Below are 27,205 nucleotides of genomic sequence, written 5' to 3' on the forward strand. Positions count from 1 at the left end.
GCTTGTCAGCACTTCTGGTACACCGATGTCTGGAAACCGGCGACGTAATAAGCGGATGACGTCTGCCGAGGATGCTGTGCGTCCGACTTTGGCGACACAAGGCCAACCAGTCAGGCGGTCAACATAAACCAGGTACTGCCAGCCTTCGCACTCAAAGAGGTCAGTGCTATTGTGTTGGAAGGGCAGACTTGGTGTCCGGTCTTCCAAAGAGGCGACATTGATCACAACTGCGGATGACACGCTCAATATCAGAGGATATGCTAGGCCAGAACACTGTTTGCCGTGCACGTGACTTGGTGCGGGTCAAACCTTGATGAGAGGCATGTAGATCCGACAGTACGTGCTGACGTACGGCTGTGGGGATCAAAAGGCGAGGGCCTTTCATCACCAGATCATTATCGATCGACAAATGTTCATGACCATTCCAGTAGGGCTGTAGCGACTCGGGCATTTGGCACTTCTTCTCAGGGAAGCCGGTCATGATGTACTGTACTAGGCGCTGGTAGTCAGGATCAGCATGCGCGGCAGAACGGAGCTGATGAAAGCGCAACTTGCCAGAATCCTCTTGTAGACAAGCACGGATGGCGGGGCCTTGAGATGACGAGTCTTCACCAAGCTCGTCTTCAGGACAGGGATCACGGACTGGATGGCGAGACAGAGCATCCGGGAATGCATGATCGCTGCCTTTGCGCCAACTTGCGTGCAACTGATAGGGCCGAAGTTTCAGCACAAACCGCTGGAGACGAGGGTTCTCAATCTGATCAAGGTAGTAGGTGTTCAGAATTGGAACGAGCGGACGGTGATCAGTTACGACTTCAAACGCTGAGCCAGAGAGATATAATGAGCATTTGCGAACTGCCCAGGTGACGGCTAAAAACTCTGACTCAATAACAGCATATCTGGATTCTGCATCAGACAGGAAGCGGCTGCCACACTGGAGTATGCGCCACGTTGCATCAGCTTGTTGCTGCCACAGAACATAGCCAAGGCCATTCTTAATGGATGCATCGGTCTCCAGGCGGAGAGGTCGACCAGGTTGAAAAAATGACAACACTGGTGGTGAGGCTAACGCAAACTTGACGGCATTGAATGCATCGGTATGTGTTGACTCCCAGAGAACCTCGGTGCTGGACTTCAACAGCGGACGCAACGGGTCACTGAGCTTGGCTATCTCGGGCGAGAAATCACTGCATTGGTTGATGAGACCAAAGAACGAGCGGACATCAGTGCGCTCGTCAGTGACATCAGTGACATCAGTAGCACGGGAAAATCAGTGATGGCATCAGTCTTGCCACCGTCAACTGTGTAACCGTCAGCATTGATACGGTAGCCGCAGTAGTCAACCTCCGGTGCGCCGAACACAAACTTCTTTACACTCAGGTCGATGCCATGTTGACGGGCTCGGAGCAGAGCGTCCCGGACGTGAGTGTAATGGGCTGTCAGGTCTGTGTCATACACCAGGCCATCATTGACGACTTTCGAGAAATTGACGAGCCGGTCGAAAGCGGAGTCGGTACGGGAATTGAATACATCCCCAGCAGAGACAAGACCTTGGGGGTTTCGGAGGAACCGGTACCGTCCCCACGGCGTAATAAATGTGGTCAGAGGCTGGGCATCCTCAGACAGTGGCACCTGCCCGTAGCCGTGTCTAGCATCAAGCTTCGTGAAGTACCGTGCCGGACCAATGGCGGCGACAGCGTCATGAGGTGTGCGGGCAGTATGAGTCGGTCTGCAAACTAGGTCATTCACTTTGCGGAGGTCAACGGTGAGACGCATCTCGGTGGTGCCCTTCTTCTCCACGAGAACAATTGGGTGACACCACTCAGATGGTTCAGTAACCGGCTCAATGATGTTGTCATCGACCATGCCATCCAGCTGAGACTTAATCTGGTCCCGATAGGCAAAATGGATGGATCGTGCGTTCCGAACACAACTTGGCTCTGCATCAGGTTTCAGCTTGATATCCATCGAAAGACCATCCATAGGGTTGAGACATGAACTGTCAAACACGTCGGCAAACTCATCGAGGAGTTGTTGTTGAAGCTGTTCAACCATACAAGTGTCTGCGCTGAGGGACTGCACCGAAACCGAGGGCCATGCCGCAGGCAACAGGTTAAGGGCGGACAGGCTGTTTCGTGAGAGCAATGCCTCATCCAAGCTATCGTAGACATGTACGACAGTGGAGTGAGTGGCAGAACCTAGTGTGAGGGTGGCGTTTAACTTGCCAAGACTGGTGAGTGCTGAGCCATTAGCTGTACAGACAACATCCCGGTCGGCTGGCAGATTCTCGGGAAATTCGCCAAGCGTAGACAAATGTGCCAGGCCGATGACGTCTACATCACTTCCAGTATCAGGTAACCACCTCAAACTTGTCGGCTCGGATGCTGACACAAGCTGGGTGTCAACCACAATCGTGCTAGAATCCCGCGAAGATATGGCCCGTTGGAGTTTCAGTTGGCCGACAGTCTTCTTTGCAGCTGGGCACATTGCCAAGAAATGTCCCATGCGTTGGCAACCGTTGCACTTCAGTCCGGCAGCAGGGCATTCACTCTTGGTGTGGGCAGTGCGTCCACAGTTGTGGCACTTGTTCACTGGTCCAGGAGGCTTGCTGCTGGATGGTGCTTTAGCTGCGGCATCGGGCTTCTTGGGAGCCTGGCTGGATGACTTCTTCTTCTTCTGATAAGACGATTTCATAGCATTCACGGCACTGCCCCGGGGAACCTGTCCAGGGATGCCCGATGTGGTGTGGCTGGCGGCTTCCTCAGACCGACAGAGGTCGACACAGGAGGTCAGAGTGAGGGCCTTGACCGCCAACAGTTTGTGACGTACGTCGTCAGACAATTTCCCAGTGACAACGCGGTCGCGCAATATGTCGTCAGACAGAGATTGTATGGCACTACTACAGGTACTGCACACTCGAGCTTGGCAGGTGGAGCACATCGACAACTCAGAGAAGTTACATGCGTGGAACAGTTCACGCAGAGATGCGTACCAAGCATTAAACGATTCGCCTGGCTGCTGGGAGCGTCGGTAAAAATCGATTCGATCCAGCAGCGGATAACGTTGCCTACGAATGAACTTTTTCAGTTCGTCCGTTGCATCCAGAACATCGTGGGAATCCGGAATGGGAATGATGCCTTCCCGGTCGAATCTTCGGAGATCTTCGTCCAGCGCCTGACGAAAAGCTGCCATACGGATCTCCCTTGGCTGGGAGGCAAGCAGTTGACATCGGGCATAATCCGACCAAGCTTCACACCACGAGGCGTAATCAGCAAGCGTGGCAGACGCCAATAGGATCGGGCGGTCAACAGAAACGGGTTTGGTTGTACTTGTAGTGGCTGGGGCTGCTGTTCGACTGTTCGACATGGTCTGCAACAATGTTTGCAGCTGTGCGTCACGTTGTGCAGATGCTTGAATTTGTGCCTGGATTATCGTCAGCAGCTGGCTGGCGTCCAGTTGTGCTGCGGGAGCAGGGCTATCGGATGAAATGTCCGACATGACAGGATGTTGCAAGCACTACTACAAATCAAACTGGAACGACAAGAACGAAGCAGGTTCACTGCGCCATGTTGGGTTTTATTCCACAACTCAACTAAAATAAAAACTGCCATGTCCAAGAGAATCAATGAACTCAGGTTTCCCCTGGCGGAGAAGACTCAGGCAACGAAAATGGATACGCATACTATAAAAGTAGCTAGCATGCGTACGGTACGGTGAAATGGTTGAAAGGGAAGAGTGCAAGAGAACGCAGCATACATATAAGGCTAGGGATATATACGGATACACCACCCACTTCATTCCTTATAATTGTGTTATGACCGAAACTTTGAATTGCAATATTTTCTGAAACGAATTTGCGAAAAACAGTGATTGAATGTGAGCAAGTGTTGTTTCCAAGCGAAATTTTAATATTTGTTGTATCTTTTAACTTCACAACAGAACAACAAGGACAATCAAGGCTTGTGTGCTGCTACTTAAAGTTTCATGCGCATGCAATCATTAGGCAACATGAAGATCGGGTGCCGACCATGCTGGTAAATATGCCAGGAGAGGGTGGTATAAAAAGCTGTGTGAGACTGTGGGGGCTAGTGGTGATATTTAAGGCTGGGGGCTGTGTGCAAAGTGTGTGGTTGTTGAAGGCAGGGGGCTAGCAGTGCAGTGTTAGCGCGAAGTGTGTTGCTGGTGTGGGCAGGAGGTGGTGAGCAATGTGTGTGGACGTTGTAGGCAGGTTGCTGTAGAGCTAGCAGTGTGATATTTGCGCAGTGTAAATGTATATGGCTAGTGTAGGCAGGGTATCATGAGCAAGGTGTATGGACGTGAATGTTGTGGGCAGGAGGCTGTGAAGACATGTTTAGGTGACAAAATGGTATTTTAGAAGATACGAGTATCGATACAAGTATCTCCTAAATAACCATGGTGTCACCCAAACAAGTCTCCACAGCCTCCTGTCCACACCATTCACGGTCATACACCTTGCTCATGACACCCTGCCCATACCAGCCATAATTATACATTCACACTACGCTAATCACACTGCAAGCTCTACAGCCTCCTCCTTTCAACATCTTCACGCATTGCTCACCACATCCCGCCCACACCAGCCACACACTCCGCGCTAACACTGCACTGCTTACGCCTGCCTTCAACAACCACACACTTTGCACACAGCCCCCTGCCTTAAATACCACCACTAGCCCCTACAGTCTCACACAGCTTTTTATACCACCCTCTCCTGGCATTTATACCAGCATGGCCGGCACCCGATCTTCATGTGGCCAGATGATTGCGTTAGCATGAAACTCTAAGTAGTAGCAAACAAGCCTTGATTGTCCTTGTTGTTCTGTTGGGTATTACGCTCTGCCTTTGTGGTGTTGAGCACTGTCAGCACTCTAGGTGCATCCTTCGGTATCTTTTTCAAAGTCCAATAAGAAAATCCATCTGTTCACACAGTTGGTATATATGAGGCATCGGCAGCAAGAACCGGGGTCCTGGCGATTTTTCAAAATGCCAATATTTGCGAAAAACCGAACCGATGTCGTTTTTTAGTCACCGTGATCAAAGCGGAAAGACTTCTTGCGATATCGCTTTGAAAGTGCTCTCCTCTTGGTGGCTTCGCTATAATTTGTTGTCATCGCCGTTGTAGTTTATCCACCAAGCACTTGGGATGTCCAGGTAGGCGTTTTCAGCCACCATGGAGGCGTTTGCGCTCTGGGTAGCGTCTGCAAATCATGCGCTCAAAAAAGAGCGGAACAAATATTTTCTGGGCGGAACGATCCCGTCACAAATTCTTGATGGAGAACGAGCGACTAGATTATTTGGCAGCTGGACCTCCAGAGATACTCCGCTGCCTGTGAAAGTCCCCCACAAGAAGAATCAGGTGAAAATGAAGAGGTTTCGCTCAGATGACAAGCCATCAGCGGAGGCAGCGTAGACGATGAGTTTGAGAGCTCCGTGACACGAAGTGGCGACGCGGACAGCAGCGCTGAGAGTGACGAACGAGATTCAATACTCCGTGGCGACTATTCGCAGCTGGATAAGTTGGTGAGAGAGACGGAGACAGCCCTGAATGAACTAAACCATACTTGATACAAGATATTTTGTGAATAAAATTGTTGCAAGTATACATGCACGATTGCGTTGCGCATGAAATTTGTCACAGTATAATGCATGTATCTACGAGCTGCTGTGCGTAGGAGAGCAAGACATGCTTCGTGGATGTATCTGGCTTGGCCCAGCATTCATATTCTAGTCTTGTACTAAGTTGCAGATTCTTCTCAGCCATGTAAATCGTAAGTTGATTGGCATCGTTCTGTCTGACAAGTCGGCATACAACACCAGACCTGCACATGACAGGGATTGAGTTTTCAAGTAACATTGCAGCATATGCAGGCAACAATGTTACTATAAATTAGTACAGTATCAACTAGAGTACTCTGTGCTTCCCTGAAGACCTATAAATATGCTAAATTATTCTCAGTCACTCCATTAGAGCTAGCTGTAACTGCGTCCCATTTTGCCTTTTTTGCTGACCATTTTTGTTGACCGTGACCCATCATTTCGGGCGTTCTTTTTACCATCTTGGAAGGTGCCCAGAGCTCCAAATTTGGCCCATAGATCACTTATTTAGTGGACAGTTCAAAGCCATCAAAACTCATTTTCGCGAAATATCAACTAACCCTGGTTTTTGCTGCCCATGCCTCATATGATTTGCAAATGATCGAATCTTTTCTTCATTGATAATTGCATTGAAAACCTACAACACCCCGCCCTTAACCCTAGATGTACCGGAGGCATCATATGATCCATTTGCGAATTTCAAAATGGGTTTGCTGTTATATGGGGGCTTAGAGTCTCCCCAAATTTTGTGACTTTTATTTATTTTGTATTTTGTTAATGTCAGTGGGTTGTGTTTTCAAAAATTTAGTACAGTTCCGAATGCCAGGTGGTGCTACCTACACCATGTACAACTACCGCTCGGCATCATATTACTCCACATACCATAGGCGTCAATAAAAGGGAAAATTTAGCTTAGAACCACACGTTAATAACTTGAAGAGGAATACATTTGGGAGAAAGGAGATTGGGGACCATGAAGGTGGAGATTTGTAAATATGGACTAGCTATTATGGACTTTTCTAGTGTCATTATGGTCAATATCGAAATCCTGAATCCTGCCGAAACAGACAAATTTGTTTGTCCTAAGTTTGGAAAGTGATTCACTATGTCATCTGCAGCATAAAACGATATGAAGTGCCAGTGCAGTTATAATATTCTAGGAACGTCCTTTGAGTTTACGGTAGTCTGGTGTAAGCCATGTTCAGCAGGCGCCGTGTCTCTGCGGATAAAGCAGTTCGCTTTGCAGCTTAGAGAGCTTGTGTGAGCAGGCGTGTATTTACCGCCATATTGCCAGGTGTGTCTTTACCACCATATTTATCAACCATAAGTCTTCAACACACGTATATTATAATATTATTGACTGAGTACCAGGTCAATATAAGAAATAAAAGCCGACGTCTTTACGGAGGCTTTTATGTCCTGTACTGACCAAGAACGAAGTCAAAAATAGATTTATCACGCAAACAGTCCGTATTTCAAATTCCAGAGCGATAATCTCATGAATCCCAGTTTATGATTACACAACCGTTGCACCATCAACCATTGATACGACTATATACGGGTAACGGCATGCAGCTCGTGCAACCCAGTAAAGAATAGTGACCATGCACTTAGCACCGTTCAACTGAGCCACCCTGAGCGTCAAACAATATAACCAGTTAATATTGTAAGGAGTAAAATATGCAGGAATAATTGACTTCTTAGGTATAGCGATAATCAATGGGAGTCAAAACAAAGAAAGTGATAAAGTACTTGGTGCAAGTGCAGTGTACAATAATCTTATAATCCTGCCTTATCGTGTGTTATATTGCCATAGAAAGGAGGCATGGCCAAGTTCAGCTACTTCTTGTAAAGTCTGTGGAAGACAAAAAGGATAGTTTGGAAGTGAATTATATTTTTACAGAAGGTGTGCAACTGACTTGCAAGCGAACTATGAAAAAAATGGACGATTTATGTGGCTAACACTGCCAATTCTGTAAAGATCATATTTCAATCAAAAAATGGGAAAAGCGGAAAGGTAAGTGGGCATGTAACGTGGATAGGATGATGCCTACATTATTACCAGATCAAAAATGAGGCCCAGCGAGAAATCGCCTCCGCCGAGTGCGGTATTGTTCCGAGGGAAGGCATGCAAGCATAGTCAGTCGTCCCAGATATTGAATGGGACGCATAAAGTACGAGACAAGATCAGACATCGAAGAAAAGTGAACTTTTGTTCTTTTTGAATCTTTTGGGGCTTCGAGACCTCGTGATCCTAGATTTAAATTGAGTATTTCAGTGTTTTCTACTGTTCTTGGTCTAATCTACACTCGCATTTACCAGAATACAACGACAGAACCATCTCGTTTAACATGATCTTGTTTTGGTATGAGGCCCCCGAAGATGAGAAGTTCCGATGCGACAGATCTTCATGTGAAGCGTAAAACCAATCCAATCCAAATATAATGCCTTTCACCATCTTACTTGAACGTGTCTGATGTCGCTCCGTAGGCATCATTCGAGGTGATTTGCCAGGATGCTCTCGTAGCGCTCATGTAAGCTGTGCTCTCGTACATAGGAATGGTAGCCTCTTTTAATTGCTCTACAGGCATTCGCAAATCCGTCTGATCAAGCCGCTCGCTAATCACTGTTTCGTATACTAGTATGCCAGTTCCCTCTGCCGCCTTGCTACTGTATTGATGCTCTTTATCTGAACTTTCATCGGACCCAGACCGTCTGGTTGTCATTCTGGATCTCCACAACACTGAACATATCACAGATATAACCAGGATTGTCCCAGCAGACGCGGAAATCCCGATTATAGCTGCCTGGCCCAGTGCTGAAGAGTCTTCTTCCCAGGGTTCGACGTGGGAAAAGGTTGTAGGCCGTTTAATAGTCACTGGGCTAGAGAAAGCGAGCGTCTCCCTTTCCTTCGTAAATTGAGGGGACATCTTCATAGTAGACGGAGACCGATGAATAGTTTTTACACCCAGGATAAGAGTGTAAGGACATTGATTGAATGATACCGTCAAATCAAGTCAATTTGGCGGTGATCCTTGGAAAACGAACTTATTGTTGCCAAACCACAACCACAGCACAGTAAATGTAATGTTGTGATTATTTACCATAGTTTATTCATTTGACTGAGAACACAATGTAGAAATACATCATAAAGGTATGGTTATTCATACTTGGTCTGACTTATTAAAATGTGCGCTTCACTTCAAAACTCAAGCATATGTACAAACGAGCACCTGTACTAAAAAAATCAACAAAGAGACGGTAGATATATAACTACTGTGTCGTTTCTTTGCGTCAACCTGCAAAACATCGACATTTTTTCATCTCCTCCAAGCTACACTGCGCTTCTTTGATTTTTTCACACCATAGGCATTATTTACACGATCGACTTCGCCTCCTCCTCGTGACGTACGACTATCAGAATGGTGGCTGTAGGTGTTTTCGCCTGAAGCTCCCACGTCACCTTCAAATGAGGCGGACAAGTAAACCACCACGCATAAAAAATCACTTCTGACCATGTACCACCGTCTACCGCGCGCGTACTGAGTCTGAAATGTGTCAACATGTCAAGCAGTCAGACCATGCGTGCTCTTCCCTGCCTGTTTCATGAATCCACTGGCCCCGGAGACTGGCAATCTTGTGACCCATCGCGATCGCGGCTCCGAACGCGGATCCGATGACTGCGCACCGTATCCGCTGGATAATTCACTCTTTCTGCGCTTCAGTTTTCCAGCCAAGTTGTCGCCTGAAAGTCGATTTCAAGGCCGGTTATTTATTTCGATCAACTTCTCGACGATCTCTTCTGTGATCTTGATTCGTCGGCTGCCACATCGTGAACGACTGCGAGAGAGATCAGCAAACTGGACGAAGCGATGCTGGTGCTTTCTGCACGAGTTTCCGGATGACGCGTTTGCTGAAATTCAGCCAAGGAAACAGCGATTGCAGCGAGTTCAATCCGCCAGGAGGCACTCGAGAACGATCACCCAGGAGGTTCTGGTATTCCGTGACAATCCCCCATCGCAGCGGGGTGTTGTTTTCAGCACCAGGCCTTCTCTGTGTTGCGCGAGAACCAACAGGAGTCCTCTGACGACAAAGTTTGGACGTAAAATGCTCGAGTCGACTAGGATCCTGAGACTCTGCCTCCGTTGGAGTTAGAGAAATTTCTTCTTCAGCATCACAAATTGACAACTGAAGAATAGTGGGCAGGTAGCTGGAACGTCTATTCCGTCCTGAGATTATTTGAATTTGTTTGGTTGACGTTCGAAGCCAAACGCACATTTTAATAAGTCGGACCAAGTACGTTTGTTGAAGTTGAAAGAGGTTAAAGTCAGCCGAATGAAATGACAGTCACCAGCAGAACTCGCACCACGGATTAAACGTTATCACTGGAAGTGCTCTGCCACTAAACTATGCTGCATGTTTCATCCCAAACCCAGTCCATCGACATATTCTTGGGTCTTCTCTACGGTCTTCGAAGATCACGTGTCTCGTGGTTTGCTCAGATCCTGTGTTCAGATGCCGCACATAATGACATGGGTTTCTCAACAAAAATTAGCGTGATTGCGAAAATGTTGCAACTAACTAGCTGTGTTTTCATGAATGGAAAACATTACACACTTAAGTGTACCTTTAAAACATATTACGAGACTGCAGTTAGTACTTTACCAGACACAGAAGATGTGTTGCTGCCTTGAAGTTTAGTCGAATTCACTGGTCTAGAGGGTGACACCAACCTAACATGCATCGGGCTGGTGGTTGATGAATCTCGCGACGCAGAATGTGCGTGTCCGCGTGGGGTCTTAGAAAATGTCGTTGCGGTTGTTGTTGTTGTTGTTGTTGTTTTTTATTTGAATTCGCAATACCAAACGGGCAATAAGCCCAATTACATGGAAGCGAATAAAAGAATGCTAAGAATGAGGCATTGGGGTGGATGTTATTTCAAGTGGAAAATACTGATCCCGGGAGGTACTACAAATAGGTAAAATGAAAATCTGAAAAGGCCATGGTACTGTCGTTTACCATGCTGGAAGCAGCTACATGGAGAAGGAAAAACAACAAGAAAGACGTTATATCTCATGTATTGGACAAACAGAGCTAACAGGAAAAGACCGTTCGTTATATGCCTATACATACTGTCCGTGTGTGTGGGGGGGGGGGGGCATGTCACTGGTTCTCTTCTTTTAAAAACGTTAATGGCCTGAGAGTGTACGGGTACACGGCTGCTGCGAAATCCGCCACGGCTTTGCAGGAACGTACACTGGCTGGCAGAGTGTTCCACAGCGCAGGTCCACGGAAGAACGGTCGGCGAGTGCCTGTATTCGTCCTGGCCAGCGGGAGAACGAGCCCGGGGTTGTGATTTCCATTGAAGTACCGGCTAAACAAATACAAAAAAATACCCATGACACTTCAGCACTTATTATCATTGTAATATTATAAACAGACCGCATTTGTTGGCAGCAGTGTTCTTCACTAAACAATTCACTTAATTAATTAAACGAAATACGGAATCCAGCTCATTGGGCTTTCTGCAATGCCTTAAAGCAATATCTTCAAGTGTGTTTCCTACTAGTCTCTCTGGCTTTAAATATTGGCAAAACCCCACGGATATACTTCAATAGATACAAAATAGCCACAGAAAGAAATAGGAAAGGATCCAAATTGTCTCCACTATCACCAGTCTTCCTTGATTGGTACAAATGCCAAGACGAAAAATGTGAAGACCAACCGTCAGTATTTGCCTAAATATCTCCAACTTTGAACTTTGAGTGTCTTGAAAATGAATAGGTAGACAACAGAGAATAGCATGTAGGCAATAGTCCGTCTCGAATATTAATGCATATTGTCCGAACAGAAGCCCATGCAGGACCTTTGACATACCGCTCCAAATAAATGGCTCCATAATTGTATTAGTTGATGCTTTCAACCCTTCATTCGTAGGTAACACACCCGCATGGGTTGGAATGGGAAATGTCGTGGATGTTGATGGTAGCGTAAGTAATCCTCCCTTGTAGTCTATAACAAATACATCCAAATTATGCTTTATAAGAAAAAAGTTTTAATGAGTATGATTTTCAGAAGTATTTTTGTGAAAGAATGCGCTTTGTGATGGCATCGAACTGGCGAAGTCCCCTAGTTGCACCCAGCGCGCAGTTCACGCACCCATTGCTACTGGCTGGACGCAGGAAGTGGAGTTTGTTTCAACCTTCGGGATGCGTCATGCCGTGCGGTGTGGGATTAAGACATTTTTCGAAGTCAAGTAGTACAAAACTTCAAGAATTGTTTGCACTGGAAAAAATGAAATCGTTGGGGCACAGGTTATGCTTTATAGTCCACCAACTAAACCAGGTTTTGAACAGTCAGACGTGCACAAGGTGGCACCAGACTGACAATGAGTACTGATGCATTCCACAGAAAGGAGGTTGGCCTTATTACTCCTTTTGAATCTAGCACATGAACACAATAACAATACAAGTACGGTTCAACTTGAAAGGAGCTTGAGAGAGGATCTGCAAAGGTAGACACAAGTGTAAACGACCTTAATAGTTTTAGTACTTGGTCCGGCTCATCGCAATTGTCGCTTATCTATCGCCACTAAGAACAGGAGTTTTGTGGCCGGTCTGTGAAATTTTCAATAGGCATAGTGAGTGCTGCATATATTCATTGCTTATCACAAACCCTATAAATATGACAAGCTTCTTACTGCCAGCCGCGTAGCAATAAAGAGAATATTTTCGTTGGATAGAATGACTCCCACCACTCTTCTATACAGTCATACTAACTTGTATGTCCTTGAGAAACGCCTCAACTTCAAAACCTATGTATTTGTTTACCACTGCCTGAATGGACTTGCTAGTCCTCTACTGCGACACCGCTTTACCTTGCGCGCCCATGGTGCTCGCACTGCAGCCACCACCCGTGGCCAAGTCTCTGCTGCTCTTGTTCTGCCCCCCGCTATCACCCGATATGGCTTTAGTGCAATTTCTTATTTGGGTGCTGCCAGGTGGAATACACTTCCACCGGCTTGCCGCATGTCTAGTTCACCAGCTGAGTTTCGCTCATACATCAAATTATACCTAGGGTTCCCTGTCAAAAACCGCTGACGCCTGTTGGGAATTCCCTAGTAAAAGAAGAATAAATAATAGTGAGGAAGCATGATACATGAATACTCTCCGCCACAAGAAAAAAAATTCACCCATGGAGTCATAGAAGGGAAGCAAGGTAAGCAAAATGCACGAAATAAATCAGCGAAGGAGCGCGTTCCTGCACTCACACTCTTACAGGTCCAGAGTTCATTCAACTCTCCATCACTCGAGCTGCCGCCGTTACAAGAGCTGACATTCATTGCTGGTGTCTAGGTGCTAGCGACTGGTATCTCTTGCTTTGTCAGCCTGTCGTGTGGCAGCAATGGGAAAGGAGCAGTTGTGTCTGTCACTTCGGTGCTTGAAGGAACCGTGGGCAGTGTGACCTGTGTGTCACCACAGTGTGTTTCAACAGAGCCTTCGACACTGACCAAAGGTACTGACGTTCTACATCTGACTGGAAATCAGCTCTAGCACAGCTTGGCTGCGCACTCCAAAAGCCTTCCAACTCGGAAGGTTCTACGTTATAGAATAAGCACATAAGGAGGGGAATGTTTGCGCGACCAAGACAAGTACGAGCTGAAAGTCTCATATATTAAGGACGGCGGCGGATGTACATGTATGTCGATGACAATACTGGTAAGACCATCAGACAAAACGGTAAAACGACGATTCAAGGATGCACAGCAACATACCACACAACGCATGTGGCTCCTTTCCTTCCTCAGGTTGTTTCTATGTGGCGGGTCTTTGAAATATGTACACACTGGTTGTCACCAAAGAGGCCTGCGTTCGTGAAGTGCATAGTCAAATTTTGAATGCTCCGCACAGGATTTTTTTTCTTTTCACGACCAACATCATGTCCGCGACTTGGCTGCAAAGTGTGAGCCAATTCACCGCGTATACCAGCTGAAATCAGCATTTCGCTAGCACTCGTCAAATAAAGGTCGAATTCGACCTATGGACCCTCAAAGGGTTAATAATGCCGTATAAGTTGTCTAGTGCGTTGTCTTTGCTATATTTTTTTCTTTGCTATATTTTTCCACTTAGACGTGATAATTTCCGATTTTTTTGCAGATTGTTGTATCACGCTGTACGTTTTAGAATTCCTTTTCATTTCAGCCATTCCCTGTATAATCCTGAAGAGAAGTTATAATTCTCACCGGCCGAGCGCAATGAGATAGGCGAGAAATGATTTATCGCGAAATATTTTCAGTTGCTAATATGGAATCTGGTGTGCTCTCTATTGGCGTTTCTTTTCCTGACTTCTTCAGGGTTTATCGGGTGTTAGCGGCCGTCGTGAGTTCCCTTCGGGAACGTGGGTTCCCTTCGGGAACTGATACGGTAATTTACTCTTTTTTACTTCTGCAGTCAGTTTTGAGTCTCACCAGTGTCCCTCCCCTCCCACCCTCAATTTCTGTGCATCTGATCACTTCTTTTTTATTACTTTTTACCGTGATGTGCTTGCCATGCCTTCATGATTCCTAATGAGCACTAGCGGAAACCTGATGAGAGCGCAAGATATCTACAAACTGGAAACTGTCTTTCACTGTGCGCGTACAGTAAGTACTTTGTACGACCCCGAGAATAACACAGAGCCACTTAGAAATGCTGTACTGTGGAGATGAAACCATTGATTGTATCGGTCACAAAGGACAATTGGTGTTATGTATTTTTGGCAGGCCATTAAGTGGCTCTGAGTGGCTCTGTGTTATTCTCGGGGTCGTACAAAGTTATTACTGTACGCGCACAGTGAAAGACAGTTTCCAGTTTGTAGATATCTTGCGCTCTCATCAGGTTCCCGCTAGTGCTCATATGTGTTCATTTGACGTAGAATCATTGTTCACGAACGAACCTTTGGATGAACAATCGATATTTGTGCTGATGTACTGTATCGAAATGATTCGGTAGATACTCCTTGGTTGTTGGAGACAGCCTTCCGTAAGTTAATGTCCTTGGTCACTACTGGCGTAGAGTTCTCGTTGAATGACATAATGATTGTATCGGCAGGTGGACGGTGTGGCCATGGGGTGCCCCCTTGGACCCGTTTTGGCAAATATATTCGTTGGATACTGTGAATCATTGATCAATGAGTCGATGTGGCTCAGGTATACGTTCGTTTCATCGATGATTCTTTTACATATTTTGATTCCGTTGAGCAATGTGACACATTCTTTCATCATCAAAACAACCTACACCCAGCGCTCAAATACACATGTGAGCGTGAGCATGACAACAAACTAGCCTTTCTGGATGTGCAGGTAGAAAAATCTAATAACAGAGTCGTAACATCAGTCTACCGAAAGCCCACTTTCACTGGGCAGTACATCGTCTATGATTCATATTGCTCACATCAATACAAGGTGAACCTGGTACGTTACCTGGTGGGGAGAGCAAAGCGGCTCTGCTCCGAAACGAAGCTCAACGACGAGCTGGAATTTCTCAGATCAATATTCCTTAAGAATGGATACATGACTTATTGAACAAAATACTGAAGCAAGAATCTAATAACAAAGATACATTCACAGGTCCTCGGAAGTGTCCTATCTACTTATGCCTGCCTTGGAAAGGCAACGCGTCTGTCAGCATGTCCAGAGCTATCAAGACCCTAGTCAATAAAACATATTTTGCTGCCCACTTCATCCCCGTGTTCACCACGGTACGTGCGTTCATGGTGAGGAAGGATTTCCTACCTCCCCAGCTTTCAAGCCATTTGGTATATCTCTTTGAGTGCCGGAATTGTGCTGCCCGGTACGTTGGTAGGACTCTTCAACACCTGAACGCACGTATCAGACAACATGTGCCGTTGCACTTATTACCACCAGCAGCCAGAGCAAAGCGGCCAAAGCGTGGTAGGCCGTGCAAGAACTTAGCTCAGTAGACAAACACGCTGTGCCGACAGCGCCGCCTGTTCCCGTGCCACCACCGGCCCCACCACCTGGGGTGCCGTGGGTGGCTGGGGCTGGGGTGGGTTTGCCATCAGTGACCTGGCCACCACTTCTCGACCCACGGAGAACGGCAGCGGAGCCTACTCTAGCACAACATCATCGGCCTGGAATGGAGGAAGGGCCACTGAGAGACACTGAACCCTCACATCGGCAGTTGCCCTTGCCTCCGTCTGAGCCACCCCTTTACCTTTGGTGACTACCGAGACGGTGGTCCCCCCGGTGCTGGGATCCACGGTGACGACTGTGTCTGGACAGAGAGGGAGATCATCGACAAACCAAAATGAAACCAATATCCTTTATCATAGACCCAGAAGAAGCACAGCAAACTATTCACTTGAAATTTATGCACGGAATGGACTTGGCCCACGCAAAATGGACATTGGAAATGGGTGGGCAGTAACAGAGAACCCAGCAACGGTGACGCGGAGCAGCGGTCAAACGACTTGTGATGCTGGCGGAGATGATGGAGACATGTTGGAGGCTGATAAGGAGTGCAGTGAGACTGAGCATCAAACGGATGATGAGGAAGTGACTGATGATGATGATGGTGGTGATGAGGACGATGAAGATGAGACGGAGGACGAGGATAAGGCGGAGGAGGTTGAAGGAAAGGAGCGGGATGAGACGGAAGAGAGCGACGTGAGCAATAGGTCAGCTGTATTTTGTCACTTGTTATCACGTCCAGATTGTCTTAGTGTGTACGATGATTCTCACTTTTCTGTTTTGTGCCGCGCAAGTTATGTTAAGCAGTTGAAGGTTCTGGAAGCTGTATGTATTCGTGTGCATAATCCTGTTCTTTGTAAACAAAAGAATCATGTAGTCGCGCTAAAGTTGTTCTCGTAGCTGGTTATCAGATGTAAATGTTGTGTCATGTTGCACTGTATCACCTCATCCTTTGTGCCTGCACTCAGTTATATATGTTAGCACTATGTTTGACACCTTTTATGTAATGCTGTAGCACTTCCTTTTTTGTTCACATTTTTAATTATGCTGTTATAAAATGTTCTTTTCTGTACACAGTACCCTCAGTTCCGATACTATTCACTGATGAGCGGAACACGAAAATCGATTTTTAATAACATAAAAATCCTTAAAAATTCCATGAACTCGTTGTTGCCTGGCCATGTCTGCATATATTATACCCCTAATTGCACTAATGAAATATTTTTAAACAACGTGATTTGTGCGCTCCTACTTTGTGTTTAACGATATTTTCTCGGAAGACGCTTACATGCCTTGTAACTAGGTTTGCTTCTAAAATACCATAATTATCTATAGCCTGCAGAAACGAGAACACAAGCCCGGGTAAAATTCCATTCAACTGCGTTCGGCATATCTTCCTCATTCCCGAAGTTTGGCCTGCTGTAATTATGATGACAAACGTCATCCTCTTGATGTATTTTTAGCAATACAACTGTGAAACACAATAGTTTGAGGAAGGGTGTCATTCGTGTTCTCATCCTATAATTATAACATGTTGTCATCTAAATTGAGTATTACAACCGTACAAAAACGGTCATAGCAGAGTCAAAGAGAGTTCGTTCCAAGGCTTACCCATCGCCATGAACACTTTGTAGCTTAGATACAACTGACACATTTTCGTTGGGCTGGACCGTTTACAGTGTGCTCTATGCATGGACCGAATCGTCCCCGTCGCCAAGTTCAACACTTAACGGACAAGAGCATTGGATAATCCCCAGTGGACGTGAAGCCGCTCCAACCAAACAGTCAACACAGGCCTCTATATTGTAAAACAAAACTCGAGACATGCGCTGATGTCTGGGCACCCCATCTATCCTGCAGCGATCTAGGAAGCACACGCTATCTGAGCACTGAGCTTTATCAACTCAGATATACATTTTGTCTGATTTCAGAATTATGGTGCTTGCAGAATAAAACGGTCTGCATGCATTACACACCAGGATCACTGGGCAATAATTCAATCCACCTTTCAGGACATGCAAGCGATAATGGCATGGAATAGGCTGTCACTCTATCGTGATGCGCATCTAAGATCCTGAAGCGAGCACGGAAAATCTCATCATGCGTATTTCATGCATCATGACACAGTCTGCTTAGAGGATGCTATGGGATAAGCTATGCGCTAAAGAAAACTAGAATGAATAGCCTGCAGTAAACGCATTGGATGTGTAGGATGCTAGTGGTTGCTCAGCACCAGGAAACACTAAACTCCGAACATATAGCCGATGTTGTGATGTATGCCATACATCCTAATTTGTCCACAACATCTATGTTCACCAATGAATGCACAGTGTCATTGCATGTGGTACAATCTGTTTTAATTAAAGGCATGAGTAATCACAAGTGGCTATCCTCAGTATTACGTGCACAACGTGCAGAAACTAAAGTAATGCCTCATCCAACAACCATGTCCCAAATTCATTTCGCCAAGAACTCAACAAGTACCTGCACTTTGGTCACGATAGGATCTGTAGGTCCCCGGAGAGTGTGGAACACTATTGATAAGCGGAATGACGTTGAAACGTGACACGTGGATGTTTTGAGGAGAGAGCATTGAAACGCAAGCTAATTGGCTGCGCTCCAGTGCATCGGTGATGTATAAAATTCCAGCGACCAACCAGACAGAAATAACCGCTTAGATGCCACGGAGGTCTATCTTGCATAGTATACAATAATTATATCACTTCATCAAGGCTGCCACATCGCCCAGTCATCAGTCAGCAGAGCTGATAGTGTTGTATCTTGCCGGTGGGGTTACAAGGAAGTACAGGATATTAGCGGATAAGGATGTCTGCTATCCAGGTCGCATATGGTGCTGTATGGTTTCATGCGTCGTGTATGAACTTAACTTCAAAAGGCAGTGAAGTTCCAGGCTGTGCTATAATAAAGTGCTCACATAATCAAGTAGGAGACAACCAGCTCCAATGCGTGTCACTTGAACCACTGCTTATCTACCTTTCAATGTCATGCCGTCATGCAATCTGTAACAGCTGCTGTAATTCACACTTTAGCTTTGTGGGTATGTATCTCCTCGCAGAGCTCCTCATTAATTATGAACCCATCATAACCAGTATACCCAATTCATTCCTGATAATTGTTGTGTTATGACCGAGACTTTGAATTGCAATATTTTCTGACACGAATTTGCGAAAAACAGTGATTGAATGTGAGCAAGTGTTGTTTCCAAGCGAAATTTTAATATTTTGTTGTATCTTTTAACTCCACAACAGAACAACAAGGACAATCAAGGCTTGTGTGCTGCTACTTTAAGGTTCATGCTCACGCAATCATCAGGCAACATGAAGATCGGGTGCCGACCATGCCGGTAAATATGCCAGGAGAGGGTGGTATAAAAAGCTGTGTGAGACTGTGGGGGCTAGTGGTGGTATTTTAGGGTGGGAGCTGTGTGGAAAGTGTGTGGTTGTTGAAGGCAGGGGGCTAGCAGTGCAGTGTTAGCGCGGAGTGTGTGGCTGGAGTGGGCAGGAGGTGGTGAGCCGTGCATGAAGATGTTGTAGGCAGGAGGCTGTAGAGCTAGCAGTGTGATATTAGCGCAGTGTAAATGTATATGGCTGAGGTGGGCAGGGTGTCATGAGCAAGGTGTATGAACGTGAATGTTGTGGGCAGGAGGCTGTGGAGACGTGTTAAGGTGACACCATGGTATTTTAGAAGATACAAGTATCGATACAAGTATCTCCTAAAATACCATGGTGTCACCCAAACAAGTCTCCACAGCCTCCTGCCCACAACATTCACGGTCATACACCTTGCTCATGACACCCTGAAAAGGGAGAATTTAGCTTAGAACTACACGTGAATAACGTGAAGAGGAATACATTTGGGAGAAAGGAGATTGGGGACCATGAAGGTGGAGATTTGTAAATATGGACATGCTACTATGGACTTTTCTCGTGTCGTTATGGTCAATATCGAAATCCTCAATCCTGCCGAAACAGACAAATTTGTATGTCCTAAGTTTGGAAAGTGATTCACTATGTCATCTGCAGCATAGAACGATATGAAGTGCCAGTGCAATTATAATATTCTAGGAACGTCCTTTGAGTTTACGGTTGTCTGGTGGAAGCCATGTTCAGCAGGCGCAGTGTCCCTGCGGATAAAGCAGTTCATTTGATTTTGAAAACTTTTGGTCAGGAGTTTGGAGATGAATGGGAGAAGAGTGCCTGCAGCATTGTGCGCAAGCAATAAGAAGTAACCGAACACAAAGACACATAGTTATATGCACCAGGTGAAGATAAGTGAATACTAATTGCTCCGGCTTCTCGATCAGTCTGATACGGGACCGGAGTTGAGGGAGCAAGCGGATAATAGTGGTGATAAAGCTATGGAGCCATACACATAACAGAACATCAATTTCCAAAACTCGGGCAGTATTTCCTTCATGAAACTGGGTTCTCCGGCAACCGGTTATTCTTTCCGAAATTTGCGTGCTTTTCCGAGATATTCACAATTTTGAAGATGGGGCAGATGCATTATTCGCATTTATTGACCAGAATATGACCCATGGCATGATCAAGTGCACAAAGTAGGAGGGAAAACAGAAAATTGGAGAGGACTCTACTTTGAGGGAGGGCAATAGCATGGCATTTGTTTCGCAAATTTACGAAAGAGGCGTCCTCTGTTCCCGCAATAATCTGCCGACGGCCCTTCGGCTGGATAGGAATGGACGCCACATAATCAAGTAAATCCCTACAAATTGTTTCCAGGCACTAATCTGCTACTTGAGGTTTGATCACGAAGATGGTCTCCAGGCACGACGTCGAACGTAAATTATTTCTTTGCTATGAGTCGCGACACAACGTTCTCCTTTCGCTCGTAAATGTATTTATCACAGCAGTCAAAGAATAACCAACCTGGCTGTGAAAAATCCAACACGTTGGCCCAGCAGCATCCGTTTCCAGGGTAATGGACTGAAATGTAGAGTTTGCAGGTTGAGCATGGCAAGCAAATGCTCTTTTATTTTTCCGTAAACTGACGAGAGGTGGCCCTTTCGCTGAGCGCTATATCAACTGCTGATCTCCAAGATAGTGCACCTGTCATTGGTCCTTCCTTATAAAAGGTACCTTTTACCTCAGGGACATTTTTTTCTACACATATTGCCGAAAATAATTCCTAGCAGGTATGTTTAAGTCCGGTGGAGTCATAATCCGGTAATTCTAGGGTAGTTGAAATTTTGGTAGTTCTATGGTTAAAAAAGCACTAAACAAGAATCAATGTCTCATCAGCATTCAAAACGCCCCCTCTTTCAACTCCTTTATGTCATGAACAATATACACTGATTCATTGGTTTGGGTGAAGTACATGTCATCATGTTGCCAGCCTTTCACCTCTTTTTATTGCCTGATGAGTCCAGCGGGGACGAAACGTACGTCGCAATCGAGCTATGTCGTTGCTGTGTCATCTTCTATGTGCCATGCGCCACTTGATGTACCAGCCTGCTATGTAGGATACCGCCAACCATGCATCGACTAAGCGCCATGCGCGAACTGATGTTGGTGGTGGTGAGAAGGAGATCTCTGTGGTAGAATTTTGCAGCTTAGAGAGCGTGTGTGAGCAGGCGTGTGTTTACCGCCATATTGCCAGGTGAGTCTTTACCACCATATTATTTTATCAACCATAAGTACAGCTGCAGTGGTGTCTTCAACTTCATTCTTCCGAGTCAAGCTCCATATGAAGACAACCTTCAAGAAGATTGCCTGATGAGTCCAGCGGCGAAAAAACGTACGTCGCAATCGAGCTATGTCGTTGCTGTGTCATCTTCTATGTGCCATGCGCTACTTGATGTACCAGCCTGCTATGTCGGATACCGCCAACCATGCATCGACTAGGCGCCAGGCGCAAACTGATGGTGGTGGTGGTGAGAAGGAGAGGTGTGTGCTAGAACTTTGCAGCTTAGAGAGCGTGTGTGGGCAGGCGTGTATTTACCGCCATATTGCCAGGCGTGTCTTTACCACCATATTTATCAACCATAAATCTTCAACACACGTATATTATTATATTATTGATTGAGTACCAGGTCAATATAAGAAATAAAAGCCGACGTCTTTTAGGAGGCTTTTATGTCCTGTACTGACCAAGTAAAATAAAAAATAAATTTCACGGTTCGCGTGAGACTCGGCTGGAAGCCGAGTTTTCCGCTTCCGCCGTGGGAACGCCACCACCCTCTAGGATCAAAGGCGCAGATGCAGCGCCTAAACGGTGGGAGGTGAGTAGATGAGACCCACCACCAGAGGTCGAAGACCGAAATCCTATTAGCTGCATCTATGTTACCCTCGTGCCAGGCCACGAGTTCCCAATTAACTGTGGGTAGCAGCACGGCTGGAAAAATTCCTTATGCTTCCAAGCAGGACTTGAACCTGGTACCCTCTGTTTCTCAATCATGGTCTTAGACCACCCCACTATGCCTGCTGACCAAGTACGAAGTCAAAAATAGATTTATCACGACAAACAGTCCGTATTTCAAATTCGATAATCTCATGAATCCCAGTTTATGATTACACAACCGTTGCACCATCAACCATTGATACGACTATATACGGGTTAAAGGCTGCAGCTCGTGCAACCCATTAAAGAATAGTGACCATGCACTAAGCACCGTTCAACTGAGCAACCCTGAGCGTCAAACAATATAAGCAGTCAATAATGTAAGGAGTAAAATATGCAGGAATAATTGACTTCTTAGGTATAGCGATAATCAATGGGAGTCAAAACAAAGAAAGTGATAAAGTGTAGTACTTGGTGTAAGTGCAGTGCACAATGATCTTATAATCCTGCCTTATCGTGTGTTATAATTATTACCATAGAAAGGAGGCATGGCCAAGTTAAGCTACTTCTTGTAAAGTCTGTGGAAGACAAAAAGGATAGTTTGGAAGTGAATTATATTTTTACAGAAGGTGTGCAACTGACTTGCAAGCGAACTATGAAAAACTGGACGCTTTATGTGGCTCAAACTGCCAATTCTGGAAAGATAATATTTCATTCAAAAAATGGGGAAAGTGGAAAGGTAAGTGGGCATGTAACGTGGATAGGATAATGCCTACATTATTAGCAGTTCAAAAATGAGGACCAGCGAGAAATCGCCCTCACCGAGTGCGGTGTTGTTCCCAGGGAAGGCATGCAAACATAGCCAGTCGTCCCAGATAATGAATGTGACGCATAAAGTACGAGACAAGATCAGACATCGAAGAAAAGTGAACTTTTTTTTTTTTTTTATCTTTTGGGGCTTCGCGACCTCGTGATCCTAGACTTAAATTGGGTATTTCAGTGTTTTCTGCTGTTCTTGGTCTAATCTACACTCGCATTTGCCAGAATAGAACGACAGAACCATCTCGTTTAATATGATCTTGTTTTGGTATGGGGCCCCCGAAGATGAGTAGTTCCGATGCGACAGATCTTCATGTGAAGCGTAAAACCAATCCAATCCAAATATAACGCCTTTCACCATCTTACTTGAACGTGTCTGATGTCGCTCCGTAGGCGTCATTCGAGGTGAGTTGCCAGGATGCTCTCGTAGTGCTCATGTAAGCTGTGCTCTCGTACATAGTAACGGTAGCTTCGTTTGATTGCTCTACAGGTATTCGCAAATCCGTCTGATCAAGCCGCTCGCCAATCACTGTTTCGTATATGCCAGTTCCCTCTGCCGCCTTGCTACTGTATTGATGCTCTTTATCAGAACTATCATTGGACCCAGACCGTCTGGTTGTCATTCTGGATCTCCACAACACTGAACATATCACAGATATAACCAGGATTGTCCCAGCAGACGCGGAAATTCCGATTATAGCTGCCTGTCCGAGTGCTGAAGAGTCTTCTTCAGAGGGCTCGACGTGGGAAAAGTTTGTAGGCCGTTCAATAGTCACTGGGCTAGAGAAAGCGAGCGTCTCCCTTTCCTTCGTAAATTGAGGGGACATCTTCATAGTAGACGGAGACCGATGGATAGTTGTTACACCTAGGATAAGAGTGTAAGGACATTGATTGAATGATACCGTCAAATCAAGTCAATTTGGAGGTGATCCTTGGAAAACGAACTTATTGTTGCCAAACAGCAAGCACTGCAAATGGAATGTAATTTTGTGTTGATTAACCACAGTTTATACATTTGACTGAGAACACAATGTAGAAATACATCATAAAGATATGGTTATTCATACGTTTGTTGGAGTTGAAAGAGGTTAAAGTCAGCCGAATGAAATGACAGTCACCAGCAGAACTCGCACCACGGATTAAACGTTATCACGGGAAGTGCTCTGCCAATAAAATATGCTGCATGTTTCATCCCAAACCCAGTCCATCGACATATTCTGGGGTCTTCTCAGCGGACTTTGAAGATCAAGCGTCTCGTGGTTTGCACAGATGCTGTGTTCAGATGCCGCACATAATGACATGGGTTTCTCAACAAAAATTAGCGTGATTGCGAAAATGTTGCAATTAACCAACTGTCTTTTAATGAATGGAAAACATTACACACTTCAGGGTTTATGAACTAATCGAGGTAAGTATACCTTTAAAACATAATACGAGAATGCAGTTAATTTTTACCAGACACAGAAGGTGTATTGCCGCCTTGAAGTTTGGTCGAAATCACTGCTCTAGCATGTGGCACCAAACTAACAGGCATCGGGCTGGTGTTGGTTGTTGATGAATCTCGCGATGCAGGATGTGCGTGTCCGCGTGGGGTCTTAGAAAATGTCGTTTCTGTTGTGATTTCCACTGAAGTAGCGGCTTAACAAATACAAGAAAATACGCATGACACATTAGCACTTATTATCATTGTACTATTCTTAACGGACCGTATTAGTTGGCAGCAGTTTTCTCCACTAAACAGTTCACTTAATACGGAATCCAGCTAATTGGGCTTTCTGCAATGCCTTAAAGCAATATCTTCAAGTTTGTTTTCTACCATTCTCTTTGTCTTTAAATATTGGCAATACCCCACGGTTTTAGTTCAGTAGATATATGAAAAAATATGAAAGGAATCAAATCGTCTCCACTATCACCAGTCTTCCTTGATTGGAACAAATGCCAAGACGTGGAATGCGAGTGCCAACCGTCAGTATTAGCCTAAATATCTCAAACCCTGAACATAGAGTGTCTTGATAATGAATAGGTAGAAAACAGACAATAGCATGTAGGCAATAATCCGTCTTGAATGAACAGAAGCCCATGCAGGACCTTTGACCTACCGCTCCAAATAACTGTCTCCAGGATTTTGTTTGTTGATGCTTTCAACCCTTCATTCGTAGGTAAAACACCCGCATGGGTTGAAATGGGAAATGTCGTGGATGTTGATGGTAGCGTCAATATTCCGCCCTTGTAGTCTATAACAAACACATCTAAATATGCATTATAAGAAAGAGAGTGTTAAAGAATGTAATGTTAAGAAGTATTTTTGTGAAAGAATGCGCTTTGTGATGGCATCGAACTTGCGAAGTCCACTAGTTGCACCCAGTGCGCAGTTCACGCACCCATTGCTACTGGCTGGACGCAGGAGGTGGAGTTTGTTTCAGCCTTCGGGATGCGGCATGCTTCACGGTGTGGGATTAGGACATTTTTCGAAGTCAAGTAGTACAAAAGTTCAAGAATTGTTTGTTCTGGAAAAATGGAAATCGTTGGGGCACAGGTTATGCTTTATAGTCCACCGACTAAACCAGGTTTTGAACAGTCAGACGTGCACAAGGTAGCACCGGACTGACAATGAGTATTGATGCATTCCACAGAAAGGAGGTGGGCCTTATTACTCCTTTAGAATCTAGCACATGAACACAATAACAATACAAGTACTGTTCAACTTGAAAGGAGCTTGAGAGAGGATCTGCAAAGGTAGACACAAGTGTAAACGACCTTAATAGTTTTTGTACTTGGTCCGGCTCATCGCAATTGTCGCTTATCTATCGCCACTAAGAACAGGAGTTTTGTGGCCGCTTTGTTAAATTTTCAATAGGCATAGTGAGGAAGCATGATACATGAATACTCTCCGCCACAAGAAAAAAAATTCACCCATGGAATCAGGTGAAGCGAGTGATAGAAGGGAAGCAAGGTAAGCAAAAATGCAAGAAATATATCAGCGAATTAGCGCGTTCCTGCATTCACACTCTAACAGGTCCAGAGTTCATTCAACTCTCCATCACTCGAGCTGCCGCCGTTACATGAGCTGACATTTAACAATTGCTGGTGTCTAGGTGCTAGCGACTGGAAGAGTATCTCTTGCTTTGCCAGCCTGTCGTATGGCAGCAATGGGAAAGGAGCAGTTGTGTCTGTCACTTCGGTGCTTGAAGGAACCGTGGGCAGTGTGACCTGTGTGTCACCACAGTGTGTTTCAACAGAGCCTTCGACACTGACCAACGGTACTGACGTTCTACACCTGACTGGAAATCAGCTATAGCACAGCTTGAATGCGCACTCCAAAAGCCTTCCAACTCGGAAGGTTCTACGTTATAGAAATAGCACATAAGGAGGGGATTTTTTGCGCGACCAAGACAAGTACGAGCTAAAAGTCTCATATATTAAGGACGGTGGCGGATATACATGTATGTCGAGGACAATACTGGTAAGACCATCAGACAAAACCGTAAAACGACGATTCACGGACGCATAGCAACATACCACACAACGCATGTTGCTCTTTCCCTTTCTTATGTTGTTTCTTTGTGGCGGGTCTTTGAAATATGTACACACTGCTTGTCACGAAGATTTTACATGCAGAGAATGCAAGTTGACTGAAGTTTCTACAGTTCTATACGAAATGCCGCCGCTTCCAGAGGCAAAAACAAGAGGGTGGCACCAAAGAGGCCTGCGTTCGTGAAGTGCATAGTCAAATTTTGAGTGCTCCGAACAGGATTTTTTTGTTTTCACTACCTACATCATGTCCGCGCCTTGGCTGCAAAGTGTGAGCCAATTTACCGCGTTTACCAGCTGAAATCAGCGTTTCGCTAGCACTCGTCAAATATAGGTCGAATTTGACCTATGGACCCTCAAAGGGTTAACAATGCCACATAAGTTGTCTAGTACGTTGTCTTTGCTATATTTTTTTTCTTTGCTATATATTAATTTTTTCTTTGCTATATTTTTTTCTTTACTATATTTTTCCCCTTGAACGTGATAATTTTCGATGTTTTTGCAGATTGTTGTATCCTAGTACGCCCTGAAGGTTTTAGAATTCCTTTTCAATTCAGCCATTCCCTGTATAATCCTGAATAGAAGTTGTATTTCTCGCCGGCCGAGCGCAGTGAGATAGGCGATAAATGATTTATCGCGAAATATTTTCAGTTGCTAATATGGAATCTGGTGTGTTCTCTATTGGCATTTCTTTTCCTGACTTCTTCAGTCAGTTTTGAGTCTCACCAGTGTCCCTGCCCTCCCACCCTTAATTTCTGTGCATTTGATCATTTTTTTTTTTTTTTTACCGTGATGTGCTTACCATGCCTACATTATGCCTAATCGCCATTGGGGATATACACCCGGCTTTTTCACTCACAACTGCGTCCTTCGGCGCGAGGGTTTTGTTCCGGCTGGCGCGGTCCAGGAAAATGTATCTGACGGTCCCAAGTGGCTCTGCATCAAGGCCTA

General features: G+C 45.4%; 1 long non-coding RNA gene across 1 annotated transcript; it reads right to left on the reverse strand.

Annotated features, from left to right (window-relative positions):
* Positions 1-22,303: 22,303 nt before the first annotated feature.
* Positions 22,304-25,562, reverse strand: LOC135812528 (uncharacterized). The gene is made up of 3 exons (XR_010552839.1): positions 24,823-25,562; positions 24,179-24,361; positions 22,304-23,588 (listed from the first exon to the last, which is right to left on the reverse strand). It is a non-coding gene; the product is annotated as an uncharacterized LOC135812528 (long non-coding RNA).
* Positions 25,563-27,205: the final 1,643 nt, after the last annotated feature.

The sequence above is a fragment of the Sycon ciliatum genome, chromosome 3 (genome assembly GCF_964019385.1).
Source record: "Sycon ciliatum chromosome 3, ocSycCili1.1, whole genome shotgun sequence".
NCBI classification, from domain to species: Eukaryota; Metazoa; Porifera; class Calcarea; order Leucosolenida; family Sycettidae; genus Sycon; species Sycon ciliatum.